This window comes from Petaurus breviceps, unplaced genomic scaffold (genome assembly GCF_028583685.1).
Source record: "Petaurus breviceps papuanus isolate PSGF00001 unplaced genomic scaffold, PetGlider_PUasm1.0 551, whole genome shotgun sequence".
Taxonomy (NCBI): Eukaryota; Metazoa; Chordata; class Mammalia; order Diprotodontia; family Petauridae; genus Petaurus; species Petaurus breviceps.
In genome coordinates this window covers 19,261,302-19,282,487 of record NW_027186372.1, presented here as the reverse complement: position 1 = coordinate 19,282,487, position 21,186 = coordinate 19,261,302, and the positions used below count along the sequence as shown (strand labels likewise).

At 35.9% G+C, this 21,186-nt stretch overlaps 1 long non-coding RNA gene and 1 pseudogene across 1 annotated transcript in view; one reads left to right on the top strand and one right to left on the bottom strand.

Annotated features, from left to right (window-relative positions):
• The window catches only part of LOC138172693 (uncharacterized), a 384,760-nt gene that overhangs the window by 149,109 nt on the left and 214,465 nt on the right, over positions 1-21,186 (bottom strand). The window lies entirely within an intron of this gene.
• On the top strand, positions 1,027-3,555 carry LOC138172690 (heat shock protein HSP 90-beta pseudogene; annotated as a pseudogene).

Below are 21,186 nucleotides of genomic sequence, written 5' to 3'. Positions count from 1 at the left end.
CTTAACCTCAATTGCCCTCCAAAAGGCAAAAAAAAAAAAAAAAAAAAGACTACAATGCTGAGTCATCAATTATCAAGTTATCAATCAGTTATCAAGCCTGAGTCATAAATCATAGGAAACTTATTTTGTTAAGATCTGCTTATGGATATCTTGCCAAGTTCCAGATTACAGGATATCAGCAGTAACACTGATCAGCTTTGAAGAGTTTATGATTTTTACCAAAGGCTATTGATAAATGACACATCATTCACTTCTCATCAAGCAACATTACAGTACTCTCCAATAAGAAAGTTTCTACAGCCAAATTGTAACCTGTGAGCAACCAAAGCATTTTCCATAGCCTAAAGCAGTCACTAGATTTGCAAATAGCATATTTTAAAATTACAGGAAATATAATGAAGTAATCCTTTTCTTTCCACAATTAACAGTAGGACCCTTTTAGATCATGCTGACATGATTGCAGTAATTATTATGGTAATAAAAATAGAATATACTGTACAAGTGAAAAAATCTATTGAAAATATAGTTTTTGAAAGAATAAACTTTTCCTTATGAGATAGACAACTCTATCATAGAAATCTGTTCTTAAATTAAGAATTACCCCATGCCCCAGTCACAAGTTGCCCTCCTCTTTGCCCCCTACATAGCTGCTATCACAATTGTACAAAATACTTCAACTTCCCACTAACACTGACACCCAAAATAATATCATGATTTGTTTGAGGGCATACAATAGTCATGGGGATGTTATGGGCCATGTAGGGTGGAAAAAGACTAAAAATCATTTGTATCTAATTTCTTAACGGACATGACCAAAGGGGCTAAGAAAGGCTAACACTAGCACTGCACCCTGCTCTACAATTACTACATTTTATGGTGCACAATGATCACCACCATATGTCAGCATAAAGCTTTCCAGTTTTCAAAGCAATATTATATACAAACTAATTTGATCCTTAAAACCACCCCCATAAGAGCAGTTAAGAAGTCATTAAAATTTTTTTTAAATATATATCGTCGGTGCCAAGCTCCTCACAGTACCCTGTCTTCGGTGCCGCTGGACTCAGCACTTCCCTCAACCTGCCTTCTTATCCACAACCACTCAAGATGCCTGAGGAAGTACAGCATGGAGAGGAGGAGGTGGAGACCTTTGCCTTCCAGGCAGAGATTGCCCAGTTTATGTCCTTGGTCATCAACACTTTCTATTCTAATAAGGAAATCTTCCTTGGAGAGATCATTTCCAATGCCTCTGATGCCCTGGACAAGATCCATTATGAGAGTTTGACAGATCCTTCCAAATTGGACAGTGGTAAAGAACGAAAGATTGACATCATCCCCAACCCTCAGAAGCGTACTCTCACTTTGGTGGATACTGGCATTGGCATGACAAAAGCTGATTTGATCAGTAACTTGGGGACCATTGCCAAGTCTGGCACCAAGGCTTTCATGGAGGCTTTGCAGGCTGGAGCAGACATCTCCATGATTGGTCAGTTTGGTGTGGATTTCTATTCTGCTTACTTAGTGGCAGAGAAAGTAGTTGTCATCACCAAGCACAATGATGATGAACAGTATGCCTGGGAGTCTTCTGCTGGTGGCTCTTTCACAGTCTGTGCTGACCATGGTGAGCCTATTGGTAGGGGCACCAAGGTGATCTTACGTCTGAAAGAAGACCAGACAGAGTATCTGGAAGAGAGGAGGGTCAAGGAAGTTGTGAAGAAGCACTCTCAATTCATTGGGTATCCCATCACACTTTATCTGGAGAAAGAACAAGAGAAGGAAATCAGTGATGATGAGACAGAGGAAGACAAAGAGAAAGAAGAGGAAGAACCAGTTAAAGATGAGGAGAAACCCAAGATTGAAGATGTAGGATCTGATGAAGAAGATGAAGGCAAGGACAAGAAGAAGAAAAGCAAGAAGATCAAGGAGAAATACATTGATCAGGAAGAGCTGAACAAGACTAAACCCATCTGGACACGTAACCCTGATGACATCACCCAAGAGGAATATGGCGAGTTTTATAAGAGCCTCACCAATGATTGGGAAGATCACTTGGCAGTGAAGCATTTCCCTGTGGAAGGTCAGCTGGAATTCAGAGCTCTGCTCTTCATCCCCTGCCGGGCTCCTTTTGATCTCTTTGAAAACAAGAACAACATTAAGCTGTATGTACGGCATTTGTTCATCATGGACAGTTGCGATGAGCTTATTCCTGAGTATCTTAATTTTATCCAAAGTGTGGTAGACTCTGAGGATCTGCCCCTCAACATTTCCAGAGAGATGCTGCAGCAGAATAAGATCTTGAAGGTCATCCGTAAGAACATTGTAAAGAAGTGTCTAGAGCTCTTCTCTCAACTGGCAGAAGACAAAGAAAACTCCAAAAAGTTCTATGGGGCCTTTTCGAAAAATCTGAAGCTTGAAATCCATGAGGACTCAACCAACAGGCGCCGTCTATCTGAACTGTTACGTTATCACACATCTCAGTCAGGAGATGAGATGACTTCCTTGTCTGAAGATGTATCTAGAATGAAGAAAACCCAGAAATGCATCTACTATATCACTGGTGAGAGCAAAGAACAAGTGGCCAACTCTCCTTTTGTGGAACGGGTACGGAAACGTGGTTTTGAAGTGGTATACATGACAGAGCCCATTGATGAATACTGTGTGCAGCAGCTAAAGGGATTTGATGGGAAGACCCTTGTCTCTGTTACTAAGGAAGGGTTAGAACTTCCAGAGGATGAAGAAGAGAAGAAAAAAATGGAGGAGAGCAAGGCAAAGTTTGAGAACTTGTGCATGCTAATGAAGGAAATTCTGGATAAGAAGGTTGAGAAAGTGACAATCTCCAATCGGCTGGTGTCTTCACCCTGCTGCATTGTAACTAGCACATATGGCTGGATGGCCAACATGGAACGCATCATGAAGGCCCAGGCATTGAGAGACAACTCCACAATGGGTTACATGATGGCCAAGAAGCACCTGGAAATAAACCCAGATCACCCCATTGTGGAGATTCTCAGGCAGAAGGCTGAGGCTTACAAGAACGATAAGGCTGTGAAAGACCTGGTAGTGCTGCTTTTTGAGACAGCTCTGCTGTCCTGAAGATCCTGAAGATCCTGATCCTGAAGATCCCCAGACTCACTCAAATCGAATTTACCGCATGATTAAGCTAGGTCTTGGCATTGATGAGGATGAGGTGACAGCAGAAGAACCCAATGCTGCTATTCCTGATGAAATCCCTCCCCTTGAAGGAGATTAAGATGCCTCCCGCACGGAGGAGGTGGACTAGAGGAACCTCTGCATCAGACCCCCACCCTCTGTATAGTTCCCTGTGTTTTCCCACAGCAGCAGTTAGAGGCCCTGTCCTTGCCTGGCTCCCATCTGCCAATGTCTATTGTTTTTTTTTTTTTCCCTCTGTTTTCCAGTGTATTAGGGCAGGGCTTACAGGGTCCCTGTGCCCCCTCTCCTGATCTTGGGGAGTAGGATGTTGTGTATTCTGGTCTGTTAATGTTTATTTTGTTCTGAAATTAAAGTATGTAGAATAAAGAGAATGCAGTTTTTACATGGAAAAAAAATATATCGTTAAGGTCATAGAATGAGTGAATGGCAGAATTTTAAAGCCTGGGGAGAATAGGGAGGGGTTCCCCAATCCTGTGTCCTTTCAATTACACCAAGATACCTCTATAACAAAGAAATTTAATTCTGAATGCTAGATGTGCCTCCCTGATATGTACTCTTTATTCCAGGCAAAGGAAACCCTTAACACTTTCCCTTCAGTTAATTTCATTTGACATTTGTTCTTGCTATTTGCCAATGTGTTGTGCATTGAGGATATAAAGACAAAAAAAAAAGTTCAGCACAGTGATTGGCAAATAGTAAGAATTTAATAGATATTTGTTGATTGAAAATTCCTGGATCAGATGTGTGATTTCATTGATAAGGGAATTTTCTGATTGTAGTAGCAACCATCCCATTATCCCCAGGGTGGCTGTCAACATAGGTTCTTAGATATGCTTTCTAAAGGAAAGCAACTCAAAATGGGTTAACAATCTTGCTTTAATCAATCAAACATATCATTTACCTAGTTCAGGGGGAAAAGGTCAGCACCCCGAACTTCAGAATATACAGAGGTTACAAGTAGAAATTATAAGAAGACAGACAAACAAACAGATCAAGCAGACAGGCCTGCAACTGTCCATTACATCCATACCTAGTCAGTTACCAGAGAGGGAAACATCAATATCTGGGTTTTTTGAAGCCGGGGGGGGCTTGACAACAGCTGCCCAGAGTCTAGTCTGGTCAAATCACACAACACTTCTCAAAGTGAGCTCCAAAACAAAGTCTCACATGAAGGTTAATATAGCCTTCTCCAGGCTCAGAGAATGTAACAACCCTCTTGACCCACTGCCCAATCACAAAGTTATCTCCTGAAAAACAAACCTCCCACCACAGGCTCCAGGTGCACTTAACCTAGGGGCAGGGTAGGGGCAGGGAAGATCTTAAAAATTTATATTCCTATAACATTGATGAGGAAACAAAGTCCTTCTCCCAATGCAAGTCAGCTTCTTTTGTGCATCTTATAGCCTTAGAGAGTTCATTAAGATATTGTGTCTTCCCCAGGGTCACATAGCCAGTATGGGACACAAGTGGGACTTAAATCCTGGTCTTCCTGACTGTAAGGCCAACTCTCTGTCCCCACACTGCTTCTCATATGTGTACATAGTAATTTTTACAGGAAAAAAGCAATGACAACTCCTGAGCTCAGAAAAGATCTTGCTTCATCTAAACAATAAAGAAGGATGAAGAAACTAGTCTTCTCCAACAGAAAAAGAAGAAAGGAAGATGCCTAGTTCTGAGACAGAATAAAGCTGGATCCTTATCACCCTATTCTGTTGAGCAAAAAGACATAAAGCTGACAACAATCCAAATTTAACTTATTTCATATAGAAAATATCTCTTAAGCCATACACTGATTAAACTAGATATTCTACAGTACAGAATTAGTTGAGGTAAATTAAAGAGTGTAGACTCAAGGTGAAAGAGCACAATGAACCTGGTTGAGAAGTACTTTGAGAAAAATCCAAATGACTTACTGTAGCAGCCACCACACTGGAATGCCAAGGTTGACTGCTAGGTACAGGTTCTTAGATCTGCTTTACTAGGAAAGATAGCTGTTTACGGTGTTAACAATCTTTTCTAATTACATTCACTAGTTCAAGGGAAATGTCAGCACCCCAAACTTCAGAGAAAATACAAGCTGAGAAATAAAGACCAACAGACACTTCTCAGAGCCAGAAGGTATCACAACCCTCCAGACTCAGTCCCTAATTAGAAATTAGCAAAAGATGTGAAAACCTTCCTACAAGCAAGTGTCCCTAAGCAAGCTTCCCTTAATGGGCTCCACGTTAGGCCTATTAATGGGTGGGAAAATCTTAAATCCCATTAATGTTATGCTTGCCAAGTATTCTAGTTTCACAGCATCAAAGATATTTTTCTCAACTGTTTTATTATTGTTTTTATTTCTACTAGAAGCAGAGTAACCTTAGTTACTATTAGTTTTCTCCATTCAATGCCAAAGCAACTGATTGATTTAATCAATTTTCTTTTTTATACCAACTACCTACCTTGCTATATTCATACCACATGTCAGATGTAGTGACACAGTAGATAGAAAGCCAGCCTTGGAGCTAGAAAGACTTTGGTTCAAGCCCTGCCTTTAACACACACTGCATGTGATTTGATGCTCAGGTCACTTAAACTTTCAGAGCTGCAGACTATTTTAGGACTCGAAATTACAGATGAACTGCTGTGGAGGGAGTTTCCATAATAGGGAGTTGCTCACACCAGTAAAAATCAAAGGCCTGGGGCAAAAAATCCTCCTAACTTTCCCTAAACTTCTAAACTATAATTAGAAAAGAACTTTGAAATACACTCAGGTCTTTGACCCAGAATGCACAGATTAAATGTATTAAAGCTAAAAAATAAAAATTCATTTCTTTCCAAATCTGAATGGGTTAAATAAGACTTTAGAGATTGGCCCATTTCTTATTTGGTCACAATGTACTCTACTCAGCTTGTTCACACGGCTTGTAAGTTCTCTGTGCTAAAAATCTATCTCTGGTTTAACAATGGCTATAAAGGAATGTGCATATCTATAGTCCTATTTGTCAAGAAATAAAAGTAATGAATGAGAATCACATTTTGAATAACAAGAGTAGACCAGACATCAGAGAATAGAACAGGCCTAGGCAGCTCCATTCAGCCATCTTAAAATTGCTTATGATTGTTAGGCATAATAGAACATTAAAAAGATAAATTCAAAACTCAAATTAGTTCTTCTTCTCCTGGGAGAGACTGGCTGCCTGATTCTGATCAAGCATTCATGTGTTGCTCCTACTCAGACTTAGAATTCCAAGGAGTAGAGTTTTATCCCACTATGTGAAGCTGTATTAGCATTAATGAGAGTTATAGTCAGAAATCCTTGTATTCTGAGATAGTCTGTAACATTCTACTCGTATATCTTAAAGTCATACCAAGGGCATTTAGGGCTATTTGTAGCTCTGAAGGCTATCAAATGGCACCTTAGACAATACTACAGAAAGTAGGACTTCTTCCTCCACTTAAAAAAACAAGGCATAACTAATGATGAAATGGGCAAAATTGTATTTTGTTCATTTATCCCACATGAATACGAATAGTTAATGATCCATATGGTGGCTTTCCCTTTCACAAAATCTTTATTAGAACAGTTTAGACATGTATTAAGGGAATTCTTGATGAAAGTATGGGAAGAAAATATGCAAACATTCACAATTATATTTTAGAATAGGGCACATTTTAAAATTTACACAATCGATGTAAAGGTGCAACACTTAAAAGATCCAACTGAGTGCACTGTTGGTTAGCTTTACATTTAAAAATCATTTGATTTAGTAAAATAAAATGCTGCCTTAAAGGCTATCCTGTGACAAGGAGTCTTCAAAATATATATTAAAAAAAGAATATTATTGTATTATTAGAAATGATGAAATATATGATCACAGAAAGTCCCAAGTTATATGAATTGATGCAGAGTCGAGTCAGCAGAAAAAGAATAATTAATACAAGAAAAACAACTATTAAAAAACTTTTGATTGTTGAATGAAGTAATGACTAACTCTACCTCCAGAGGACACACAAAGAAGAATGTTGCTCACCTCCTGGCAAAGAGATGATGGACACAAAATACAAAGACATACATTTTTGGACAGGGTTGCTGTATGAATTCATTTTTATATACATATACATTACAAGCATGTTTAGATACCTTTTTTCCTCTTCATTAGTGAAGGTCAAGAAAGACAGGTTAATGATTGTAATTTTTTTTAAAAAGAGGCCCATTCAGGGTACATGATTTTGACATAAAGAGTGATATCATAAGCAAATTAGGTGAGCATGGAATGTTGTTCACGTTTATGCAAAAGGAAAGAACTTAAACCAAATGAGATAGAGAACATCATAGAATGTAAAATGGATAGTTCTGATCAGATTAAATTTAAAAATGTTAACATAAACAAAACTGGGGAAGCTAGATGGTACGTAAAATGAATAGAGCGCCAACCCTGCAGTCAGGAGGACCTGGGTTCAAATCCACCCTCAGACACTTGACCCTTACTAGTCATGTGATCTTGGACAAGTCACTTAACCCCAATTGCCCTACCTTCCCCCCTCCAAAAAGAAAAAGAAAGAGAAAAAATAAATAAATAAAACCAATGAAGCTGAAATTAGAAGGAGAGGAGAAAAATAGGGGGAAATTTTTACAGCAAATTTCTCTGATAAAGGCTTCATTTCTCAAATATATGGAGAGCTGAGTCAAATTTATGAGAATATGAGTCATTTTAAAATTAATAAATGGTCAAAAATAGGAAGGAACAGGTAGTTTTCAGAAGAAATCAAAGTTATCTGCTATTACATGAAAAAATACTCTAAATAAGAGAAATGTAGTTAAAACAACTCTGAGATACCATCACACATTTATCAGATTGACTAATATGAAAAGGAAAATGACAAACATTGGAGGAGATGTGGAAAAATTGAGACATTAATGCACTGTTGGTGGAGTTATTAGTCTAATCATTCAGGAAAACAATTGGGAAACATGACCAAAGGGTTATAAAAGTGTGCATACCCTTTGACCCAGAAATACCACTACTTGATCTACATTCCAAAGAGATTTTTTAAAGGAAAAGGATCTATGTATACAGAAGTATTTATAGCAGCTTCTTTTGTAGTGGCAAAGAATTGGAAATTGAAGGATGTCCTCAACTGGGAAATAGCCGAAAAAGTTGTGGTAAATAATTGTAATGGAATACTACTGTGCTATAAGAAATAACAAGCAGGGTGGTTCAGAAAAACCTGGGAAGACCTATATGAACTGATGCAAAGTGAAATGAGCAGAACTAGGAGAACATTGTACACAGTAGCAGAAATATTGTATGATGATCAACTGTGAATAACTTAGTTATTCTCAATAATAAAATGATCCAAGGCAATTCCTAAGAACTTGTCACAAAAAATGTTATCCAACTCCAGAGAAAGAACTGGTAGAATCTGAATGCAGATCAAAGCATGCTTTTATAACTTTATATTTCTTGTCTTTTTTTGGTTTATGTTTCCCTTCATAATTTGGCTTATATGGATGTGTTTTGCATGACAGCACATATATAATCTATAGCAAATTGTTTGTCTTCTCAAGGAGAGGAGAAAGGAGGTTAGAGAACTTAAATTTTAAAAAATGTCAAAAATTGTTTATACATGTAATTGTAAAAAATGAAATGTAAAAAAAAAATTAATCTAAAAAAGAGAACCATTGAGACATTTTTAATAATGCACAGGAAAGAACAGAAGGAAGTTAAGAAGGAAACACAGACAAGAACAGTTGTGAAAGGTGACATATAAAATTGACTATATCTTTTTTTAAAAAGCTAGTGGTACAAAATGGGGATTCATCGCCTCTTATAGTCTTCTTTTTGTTTCATACTGTATATATGGAAATGCTCCTTATTTGGTGTTTTATTTTTTAAAGCTAAAAATAAAATAAATTTTTAAAAAGTAAGTAGTAAACAAGGCATTAATTCAATTTAATCCAATAAGCATTTATTATTTATGGGTAGACATGCTGAAATATAGAACAAATAGGGAATTTCAAAAAAGAAATGAAGGATAACATCAAGAAAATATGATAGAAAACTCAGAAGAGTTATTCACATGGCAAGATCAAAGAAGAGCCAATGTGCAGCCTAAATATTTTATTGGTATCTTCTTAATGTAAGGAAAAATTAAGGAAAATTCTCAAGACATTAGTTGGACCCCTTGTGTCAAATAACATTAGGTGGACCCCTTGTGTCAAATATATAGATCGAATCAGAGGGTAGGCAAGCACAAGTACATACAAATCAATGAGAACATGGATTCATTTGAATATGTTCCAAGGAGAAGTATACACCCCCTGTAATACTAATGGAATTTTAAGATCTTCCATGCCCCTTGTATATGCAATCAAACAAGTACTTGGCACCTTGTTCCAAGTTAATGATTGTGTCAAGTATTAAGACCCAGAACTTGGGAAATCCACAGTGGGATGGACTTGTTGATGTAACAGGAAGGGGCAGAACAGTGAGGGGCTAATACCATATATAAGGAAAAGCCCAAGCTGAGAGAGGCCAAAACTTCTGGGAGAAAGCATCTGGGGGCTGCGATGTTATTGCTAGAGAGAGAGAAGAGAACTGAAAACTGAACTGAGAACTGAGAAGTACTGAGAAGAGAAATAAGAACTGAGAACTGAACTGGGAATTGAGAAAAACTGAGGAATGAGAAGAGAAGAAAACTGGGAGAAGGCATGGCTGTGGTGTCAGTACTTTGTCTTTCTGTTTTGATGTTACTTTGTCAGATTCATCTGCTAATAGAGGACGGTATTGTTGTTACAGAAGCCCTGGGACCTTGCTGCTGGTTCAGAAGCCCTGAAAGAGGATTTTCTTGTTGTATGTTTACATAAATACTGGAGAAGGATCTTGCTGATGATTTCAGAAGTCCAGGGACTATACTGATGATTTGTGTTGATTCCTCAGACCTTGTTGTTGGGTCTATACTGATTTCACAGGCAGAAAGTGAATTGATGAGGATGCCGGGAATGTGCATGAATGTTATTGTGGATTTATTAACCTTTGTCTTCCCAGGAACAGAAACTGTGAAGAATTTGAGGTGGACCAGACACTGTGACCTTCAATATGGAATAGGAACTGCACAAGAAGCTGGACGAAAAACTGAGAGTTGTCTGCCTTTGAACCCAGATGGCAGTTGGATAGATTTGGGCAGGAGCTGGGACCATGGAAGAGGAACCATGGAAGCTGAGAGCCTACCTTGAGTCAAGATGAAAAGACTCTTCCTTGGGTATTTAATGAAAACTGAGAAAATCATGATTTACTGTGGCCTAGGGGTGGAGAACTCTGACCTTAATATTTAGATGATTGAGTTAAGGACTTCTCCAATTAAGAAGAAAGAGGACTTTCTGATTGAAGAGATGAAGAAAATGTGACCTAGGGGTGGAGGAATTTGCCCTTTTCACTTTGTGTCAATTAAAGAGGCTTGCCTCCTTAAGGGTGATTGAATTAAGGATTTACTAAATGAATGTTATCTTCTGCTTAAAACTATGTGACCACTTTGGTGAAAACTATATGGCCATTTTAGTGATAAGTTGTTAAGTTATAACATTGTTAATGTTGTACTTTGATTTTCTGTGAATATTTTGCCTTAATTTGTCACTGAATGAATAGAGAGTTCACTATACTATGTAATCAAAATTTTAAAAGCTGTTCACAGCAGCAGTCCTCTGGAAAGCTACTCATGCTTGGCTTTACAACCCCCAAGTATCTTCCACTATCAGAGCAGATATCTATCACTAAATCCAAACCAAAGAGAGATTCCCCATAGCTTCTGTTTCTGAATGATACTGTGCTAATTGTGTCAAGCCTGGAACACTGTCAAACCTCTTAGAAGAAATCCAGAATTATTCAGGAATATTTGTCCTAACTATGCAAAGGAAACAAAGTAAGAGGAGGAAGAATGCCTATTGCACAAGTATTGAAGGTTACCCTATAGATTTTGTGCAACTGTATACATGAGTATATTCATATATTTGTGCATATAAGATAGGGATGAACCTGTGATTTTATTGGTATAGGTAACTCATAGATATGGAAACTCTCTTTACCAATGCAATGATGTTCCTTCTCTTCAACTTATAGTCTCAGGGAGTTGCATATAATGTATCTGTGTGTTAATACTCACAAACATATGCATATGCATTATTTATATATGTAATATATACATATATAGAAGACAAATACTGCAGGTGGACACTGAAGCAAACCCAGAATTATATATGGGGAAGAGAATAGGTTGAATTGCACCTAGGAAATTGTAGAGCACTTTATGATCACTATATGATCAAACTTTTATCAAAAACAAATACCCTTATTTTTAAAATGCTTATTCTTCTAGTGGTGCTATATAAGAATCTAATAAACTAAGAATCATGGAATACTATAGTTTTCAAATGAATAAAATGTCAAGTTACCCAAAGGACAATTGAGGCATGGTAGGCAGAATCAAGGCTATCACATATAACAAGTGTAGGGAAGATTGAATAAAGGATAGAGTGCTGGGCCTGAAGTCAGGAAGAAGATTCATCTTCCTGACTCAAATCTGGTCTCAGATACTCATTAGCTGTGTGAGCCTGAGGAAGTCACTTAACCATGTTTGCCTCAGTTTCCTTATATGCAAAATGAGCTGAAGAAGGAAATGGCAAACCATTCTAGTATCTTTGACAAGAAAATATCAAATGGGATCACAAACAGTTAGATACAACTGAAAATGATTGAACAACAAGAACAAATGTGAAAATGAAGGATTATGTATCAGAAACAGCATGAAAGATACCAAAGAGATATAGGATCAGAAAAAGGAATTGGATCAGTCACAAAGTAAAACATAGAAGATGACAGGTCACATGCTACATTAGTATCCACATAATATCAAAGAACCTGCAGGAAGGCTTCCCATCACAATGGGTGGGTGCCCTGCTGTTGATTGATGTGAGGCTATGGGCAAGTGATGCATACAATGAGAAGGCATGGATGGATTCTTATTTGCACCATCAAAAGAAGCACTGATGTGATCACAGAACCAAAGTATCAATGCATCTTTCACAATTATTCAAAAGCTATATAAATAATCTTTACATGTTTAATTTTAATAGTTTCTACTTACCTACAAGAAACACTGTCCTAAAGCAGCAATTGCTCCAATTCATAATTGAATTGTAATTTAGATAATGGGAGGAAAGTTCTTTTCTGTTAAAGAGTCCATTTTGGCAGATTTGATGCACCCAGTATTTCAGGGTGTTCCCACTCTAATGAATAACAGGTACTATGTGTTCAGGCTCTAGAATCATAGGACCAGGGTTTAAGTATCAGATTTGTCTTAAAAAAAGTATGCTTTCTTATTTCTGCAGAGTATTGCTTTACAGTAGAAGCTAATCAAAGCTTCATTATTTTCAATGAAATCCTCATATTGAATTCAGGACACTTTATATAATTTATCTAAATTAATTGCTTTCCACTGCTAAGAGGAAGTTACAAAACAAATCATTTTTTCTGCCTATTCATCCATTCTTTATCAACTCTTCTGTCCTGCTGACACATTAGATCTGGATATGACCAATATATGGCACTGAATGAATTAGCAAGCATTAAGCCCAGGTCATAGGCATCTCTATGGGTTCTATTCATAGAATATGTTGCTGGATTTTTTCTTTAATAACAGTATATTTTTGTGATGGTCATTACACTTCTTTCAAGCAAAAGAGGCCCATGAAGAATTGGGTCATAGGTTTGGCAGATTTAATGAATCCTTGCAGTAGGGCTAAAAAAAGGATTTCTAAGCAATTGTGCAAATATCGAGAAGTTTGAGGCATTGACTGAGGTTATATGGGAAGAGTTACCAACTTAGCAAATTCCACGACAAATATAATTCCTCCTAAATGACCAATATGTGAAAGTGGGTAAGCCACCAAATACCCCTCCCATTTTTAAATGAAATAACTGAGACCAAGGGATATGGAAAATGGTCACTGTGATATCCTTTCAGGCTCTAGGATTATGTCAGTGATAAAAGTTTGAAAACCCTGCACAAAATTATAAAAACTTCAACCAAATTTATTTCAATGAGCTGTTAATGACAAAAATGGTAATGAATGAAAGTGAAGACAGGAACTGATTATTATTATTTCCTTAGAAGTTTAGCTATCAGCTATCGTCACATAGCACTGTGGCTAGAGCTCTGGACCTGGAGTTAGGAAAATGTAAGTATGAATACAGTCTCATATGCTTAATTATATTATCCAGGGTAAGTCACTTAACCTCTGTCTCCCTCAGTTTCCTTAATTGTGAAGTGGAGATGATAAAAGCACCTACCTCCCAGGACTGTTGTGAGGATAAAATGAGATAACATTTCTAAAGTTATTAGAATAGTATATGGCATATAGTAGGTGCTTAATAAATACCTTTCCTTCCCTACTTCCATTACTGTAAAAAAATGACTTAAAGAACTGAGAAACACCTTTAACCAACTTGAAGATAAAAAGATACATATTGTTCAAAAATACTATCCTCGCAACCACACCAAAAGGTAGGTATCATGGGTATTATTATTCCCACTTCATAAGGAGTAAACTGATGCTCAAAGAAATTAAGCAAGGTCCCCAAAATTACAAAAGTGTTGAAAGAAGTAGAATTTACTCAGGGCCCTGAGATCAAGTCCATTAGGCTTTTCACAATAACATGAGGCATCTTGCTGTTCAACATGGTAGCAAGAAGAAAAATAAATTTGTAATATATAAGTATATTTCAAAAACATAAAGGAGACTAATTACTTCATGATTCAAGAAAAAGAAGTAGATTGAGAAATGAACTTCAGAAAGCTTGGCATAAGACCCAAACTAGTTAGATCACCCTAAAAGCATTTATAGAGAAACCTGAAAGGACAACAAATAGATGTGATGTAGGACAAATCCATCAGTGTTTCTATAATGAGAATGTCAATGTGGTACATGATGAAGTGCAAATGGTACTCATGAAAATGAACTCAGAAAGAGCAGATGGATATGAATATATACAGAACAAATCTATGCTTGAAATGAAACCATTTTAAAAGCATTAAATATTGATTTCTAAAAGATCTCAAAAAGGGAAAGTTTTCATGAAAAAGATGATATACTAATGACTTAAGTGGACATTACCACCAACATTACAGATTGCAACCCATCCATAACTTCCCATCCTGAATAACTTCTGTCTAGATTGCTTGCCCTAGGCGGTTCATCCAACATTATTGTGCCCTGAGAGTTCCAGTGGAGATTATAGGCTCTTCGTTGGTTATTTCTTGCTCTCACCATGTGATCAGTTCAACTTTTTCAGTCATACATTTCTTTGATTGCATCCTTTTTCACTGCTTGTCTTTCATATGTTCTTGTTTATAATGTGCTGCAATGTGTTCAAAACCACCAAGCATATCTTCTTCATCAGAAGAGTATCAAATATTCTTGATTTTTGATTCTCAATTCTTGATCAAGTATTCTATCAAGGATTTGTGGGGGGAAATTTACCAAAAAATAATGAACAGAATGAGAAACCACCTAGGTGGCACAATGAGCAGAATGCTGAATTTGGAATCAGGAAGCTCTGAGTTCAAAATCTGTTCAAAAATTTCTGTCTCAATCAAAAGATGTCCTACAACTTTTCTGCAGGTTTTCAGAAATCAACAGCCTTTCAGAGTATTCTTCTCCCTCATTTCTGAAATCCATCAGCATAACTCCTTCTTATTCCAAGTTCATCATGGCCCAAATAGATTGAAATAAATTTAAAGTGAAATAGATACCAAGTGAATTTATGATAGCCTAAATGGACCAAATTTTAAAAACTGAAGCTGAAATATCTACAAGTTTATAATCAAGACCAATTGAAATTATAATAAATTAAACTTTTGAAAGGGCTAGTGAAGTTGGCTTATATCCCATTCATATTCATCCATATTCATCTTCATCAATTCGTGATTGAATGTTCTGTGATATATAATGGTATCCTCAAATGGTACTTAGACAAGAAGGTTATTCCATTACTTAGATGAGAATGTAACAGGCTCAAAATTTTTTTTATTTGGGTTTAAGTTTAGCCAAAAGGAGAGATAGTTTAAAAAAATTTTTCCTAAGTAATTTTGCCTAGGAAATCAAACTCAAGAATCTAAGCAATTTTGGAAAGTAGCCTGTAGTCTTATCTATTTTTATGTACATGATTGCTTGTACATTTAGAAATATAAATTAGGAAAAAAAGAAGTCTTACATAAAAAGACATCAATTTTCAAGTGCCATAAGTACAATGAATAAAAATTAAAGCAAAGGAAAGCCTTCTACCAAAAAAAATCTGGAAGTTAGACTACCACCCACTATGTTCCACTTCCATATTAAAGGATAAGGGGGAAAGGGTTTGTGCTTCAGCAGGTCTGAATATATGATTTCACACTGATTTTTCACAGAAGCAACTTGTATAAGAGAAACACTGACAATACTACACTGGGCAAACTGATGAGGCCTTTATATGTAAATGTATATAAAATTCAACTCTCTGACAAGTAAAAATTTTTAACAAATAGTGTCATGAGAAAATAAAAATTTTACATAAACAAAATGAAAGAATGTCAATTATTATATCCATCACCATTTGCTAGCACCAAAACAAAAATATGTACATTGACTTTAAAACAGGAGTCCCTAGATCATCCTTCTTTTCGAGGTCTTTTCTAACCTTTTTCTCCTGTATATTTGACATGGATGTGCTATTATTATTATGTATGTAATTACATAGTTAGAGCCTGTATGTATATTGTTCTTTTGGTTCTACTTTCATCACCCTATGTTAATTTATATTGCCACATTCCTCTGAATTTTTCATATTTAGAATTTATTTTGGTGTAGTAAAATTCCATTACATTCAAAAATATAAATTTCTTCAGCAATTCTCATTGTTACAAATAGTGCTGCTAGGAATATTTTTATGCATCTTGATCTTTGATTACTGTCAATCTGCCTTGGTTTATTCTCAGTACTGGGACCACCAGATTAAAGGATCACAGGATCCTATTATGAGAACTAAGATGAACCTCAAATATCATCCACTCCAATCCTTTCATTTTATAAATAAGGAAACTGAGACCTAGAGAGGTAAAATGACATAGTTATAGGTAATTGACTTAGCTATGACATACCATATAGAGTCACTGCTAAATGTCTAAGGATTTGACAGAGGTCTTCCTGACTTCAAATCCAATACATTAGCTATGATGCATAATACTAATTGTATAATTTCGTAATGCTTTCCTAAACAGTTGGGTCAATTCATATCTCCATCAGCAGTGTAAAAGAATGTCATTTTCCTGGGAAGCAATGCCAACACCGAAATTGTGGCTTTTCAATTATTTATCAATGTGACAGGCATCGAATGAAACCTCATTCGTTTTCACTTGAAAATCTTTGATCAGAGGTTTTAAAAATGTTTTTATGTGGTTGTTGCTAATCTGTCTCTATTGCAAACTGCATGTTTTACCACGTTAGGTAGTGGTTCTTGATTTTATGCATACTTTAAAATTTTTGAATAAAAGACTTTTCAGAAATGTTTAATGCAAACATTTTCCTGGTTTTATTCTTTTCTTCTCATTCTGGATATATTTTTGTCGCTGTTGTTGCTGCTGCTGCTGAGGTTAGCGGTGGAGGTGGTGGCGGCAGAGGCAGTACAAAAGTTTTTTTTTTTTTTAAATAAACAGATTTCTGACTGATGAATACCAGTTTGACTGGTAAGGCACCAGTTCCCCAATTCAGGAACTTTTTGCTAGAATGATGCTGTTAGGATTGTTTCTTACTTTCTTATTTTTTATACTTCTCTGCTCCTCATTTCTCCCTCCTTATTAAATAATTTAGAAAATATCTTCATCTTATTGGTCCTATATGTAATAGTCTCCTAATGCTACCATACTTTTTTTTTCTCTAATAATTTGACTAAATCACAGATACCCCACCTCCTGCCCACTATAGGTATAAGGCTGGACACTGAGACGGCTCCTATCAGCAGTTGTTTTCTGCTTTTCCTTGTGAGTTGCAAAAAAGTTTGTTAAAGATTTCTATGAAATAACACTTTTCATCTGGACTTTCCTGCCCTATACATATTGACCTATTTTATATCGTAATTTTCTCTAAGTCATCAATTGCTACTGTTTGCTTACTCTCATACACACATGTATATGACTTCAGATACTTGGCACATAAGATTTTGAAATAAAAGTATAGTTTCAAGCTATTACTATGAACAGATACACACCTATTTTTCCATCACCTCTATCTAAAGAATAGTAATTTCAAGTTAGTTTATATTTTTTTGTAAAGATTTGTTGATACAATTCATAAATGTTTGTTGAACAAATGAAAGATTTGGCAACTAAGAAAAACAATCACGTCTCAAGGCCTCAAAGGAATATCCAAATGGTAAAACTTTATTCATTCTTCTGTTAGCAAAAACATTTGCCTAAAAGTATAATGGTCCACCCAGCAGCACTCCCAATTTGCCCCCAAAGTAGCAATCAATGTGAAAGGCACTACCGTAAAAAGAAAGAAGGCAAATAATTGCCTAAGCAAAGTCTACTCTCCTGAGATCCTTCTACCTGACATTTGTATCTTGACATTTTAGGACCTCATGTTTCATGGATTATACAATTTGAGGGAATATCTACATGGAAAAGAAAATGGGACCTTTGGGGTCTTGAAGCATAAAGCCTTAAATTAGAATTTGAAAAACAATGTATGAATACCTTGCAGTCATGTGTACAAGCCTAACTATAACCTAGTTCCTGGAAGCACACAATGTAGTAGGAAGGGCACTGTTTTCAGTCAAAAGACCCAAGATCTAATCCTGGATTTGTTACTTACTAGATGTTTGTCCGAGGACAAGTCATTTCATTTCACTTCCCTAAGACATCAGTTATTTTGTCCATAAAATGAACACATTCTATACCTCTAAGATTCTTTCCAGAACTGAAAATCTACAAATTTAACAGGATAGATGCCTGAAGGAGGGCTCTGCTCACAATGTATGATATGTAAAAAATATACTTCAAGCAATAAGATATGACAATCAGCAAATATTCATTATCACTACCTTCATGGCACACCAATTCTCATCAAATGCTTGAAGACTTCAAAGCAATTGAGGCCAAAACCTGTCAGTTATATAGTAGGTCAGAGCACATAAAGGACACTGCCAAGAGAATTTGCTGCTCTTCTGATCTGACAAAAAGAATGTGAAACTACTCCTCGTGTTTTTTTTAATGGTGGCATCTTTTAAGTGTTGTGAAGCAGAGACAAGGAAGGCAATTTATTCACTACTTTTTCTAAGTCATCAACAAAGCTGAGACAAAATCAGATACCATATATATTTTTTTAAATCTAGTACTCACTTCCCCCCTTTCTATCACAATTAGCACATGATAGGCACATACTAAATATTTATTGATATATTAGGTTAGAGGTTTAGGAGGAACTCAGGGGATCTGGCTATTGAATATCATTTGCTCTAGTACAGCATTTATAGTATGCCTATTATCAAACATCATCTTACCATTGTGTCCAGATATAAACTGTTCTGTTCAGCTCCCAATTGGTAGGTATGGATGTCTTGAAACATGTCAAAAAAATGACAAGAAAGAAAATTTCCATTCATTCTTATAGGGGGTATCTGATATTCTGTGCTCTGCTCAAATGGTCAGAGAGAGTGGTTTTATGTTACTCACTTAACATCTCTGTGCCTCAGTCTCCTTATCTGTAAAATGAGAACAGAATAGATGACCTCTAAGGTCTCTTCAAGTCCTCAATCTATGATCCTATGAACTATATTATCCCCATTTGCCTAAGTTATGCTATACGCAATATAATGAAAGGCACAAAGACACAGAGAGAGAGACAGAGAAATATAGGACAGTAATCCTTCCTGCACTCCTCTTTAACTGATTTTTGTTGTTATTGTTGGCAACACAATTGTTCTTGATAAATATTTGGAATAAATCTACTTACTTTTTTTAAAGATAAGTTTTGGTATCTGCTAATAAAAATTACCTTAGAGTGAAAAAAGTTGAAAAATTATGGTGATTAGTCCTTGAAACAAAAGTAATATTGTCTGTTCTCCTGTTACCCAGAGACTTAGGTTATAATTTTTTTACCCAATTTCAGCATCAATTATTCATGGTGCTCAGTAAGTTTGTGGATATTAATATTTTGAAGAATTCACAGAGACAAACTAATTCTTTTAGCCAATGAAAAGAACTAATGCATTTAAAGGACATACTTGTTTCATATTTTAAAAATGGTATGACTGTCCAACCACCAAGAAGGCCACACGCAACTGGTGTTTGTGTTTCCATAATAACTTCACAGAACCAACATAGCAATTCTAAGGAGTAAAAATAAATATAAATTGAAATATTTTCTTGGAGGCAAGCTTTTCATCAATGTGAGGAAATGAAATTATTTTGAAGAATAAAAAAATAATATATCGAGGAGGTGGACATGAATTAACATAGTGAAACTATATTTCATCCAAAGAGGTCTAAGATCCAAATCAGTAAGACACAGTCGGATTCAGACAGAGAATTTAAATAGAGCATAACTAAGAGTTCTTGAACCTCGAGCAAACTCAGTTGGGAGTGGGAATAATTTGAAAAGTAAAACCCAGCAATCCCCACTCTCTAACTGTAGATGTCATAATATAAATTTAAATAACAAACAATAAATAAATTTAAATAATAGCCTATATACTTTTCCAAAGACTCTTAGCAAAATAGTTACCCATGATAACGGAGCTACATATAACATCTCTAGCTATGGTGAAATCTGAGTAACCTGTCTTAGAGTCAAGACGTTTTCATGGTTGAAAAATTTTACAGCAATTTCTCTGATAAAAGTCTTGTTTTTCAAATATATAGTGGACTGAGACAAATTTATAAATTCACTAATTGATAAATGGTCACGGGATATGAACATTCATGTCTGTTCTCTCGTTCCCCAGAGACTTAGATTATAATTTTTTTTACCCAATTACAGCCTCAATTATTCATGGTGCTCAGTAAGCTTGTGAATATTAATATTTTGAAGAGTTCACAAAGACACACTAATTCTTTTAGGCAAGGAAGAAAACTAATGCATTTAAAACAATTGTTTCATATTTTTTAAATGGTATGACTGTCCAACTACCAAGGTTGGACAAAACAAAAGAGAAAACAAAAGCAATAGTTAAATAAAAAAATGCTCTAAATCACTAATAATCAAAGAAATGCAAATTAAAACAACAGTGAGGTACTACCTCATACCTATCAGATGGGCTAACATGACAGAAAAGGAAAATGACAAATGCTGAAGGGAACATGAAAGAATAGGTACACTCGCCAACTATTGGTGGAATTTTGAACAGGTTCAAACATTATAGCAAACAATTTGATACCAGTCCCAAAGGGCTATAAAACTGTGCATACCCTTTAGCCTGGCAATATCTCAACTAGGTCTGTATTCCAAAGAAATCAAAGGAAAAGGAAAAGATGTATACGTATAAAAATAGGTATAGCAGCTCCTCTTGTGATAGCAAAGAATTAGAAATTGAGAAGAAGCCCATCATCTGCGGAATGCAAGTTGTGGGACATGGTTGTGATGAAATACTATTGCAGAATAATAAATGACTAGCAATATGGCTTCAGAAAAATCTGGGAAAATTATATGAGCTGATACAAAGCAAAGTGAGCGTTAACCAGGAAAATATTGTACACTGAAACAGCACTATTATAACTATTGACTATGAAAGCCTTAGCTACTTGGATCAACACAATGATCCGTGACAATTCCAAAGGACTCGTGATGAAAAATGCTATCCACGTCCAGAGAGAGAACTGAAGAATTCTGAGTGAAGATTAAAACTTTTTTATTTTTTTTTAACATGGCTAATATGGAAATATGTTTTGATTGATTTCACATCTATAATTAATATCATATTGTGTGCCTTTTCAGTGGATGGA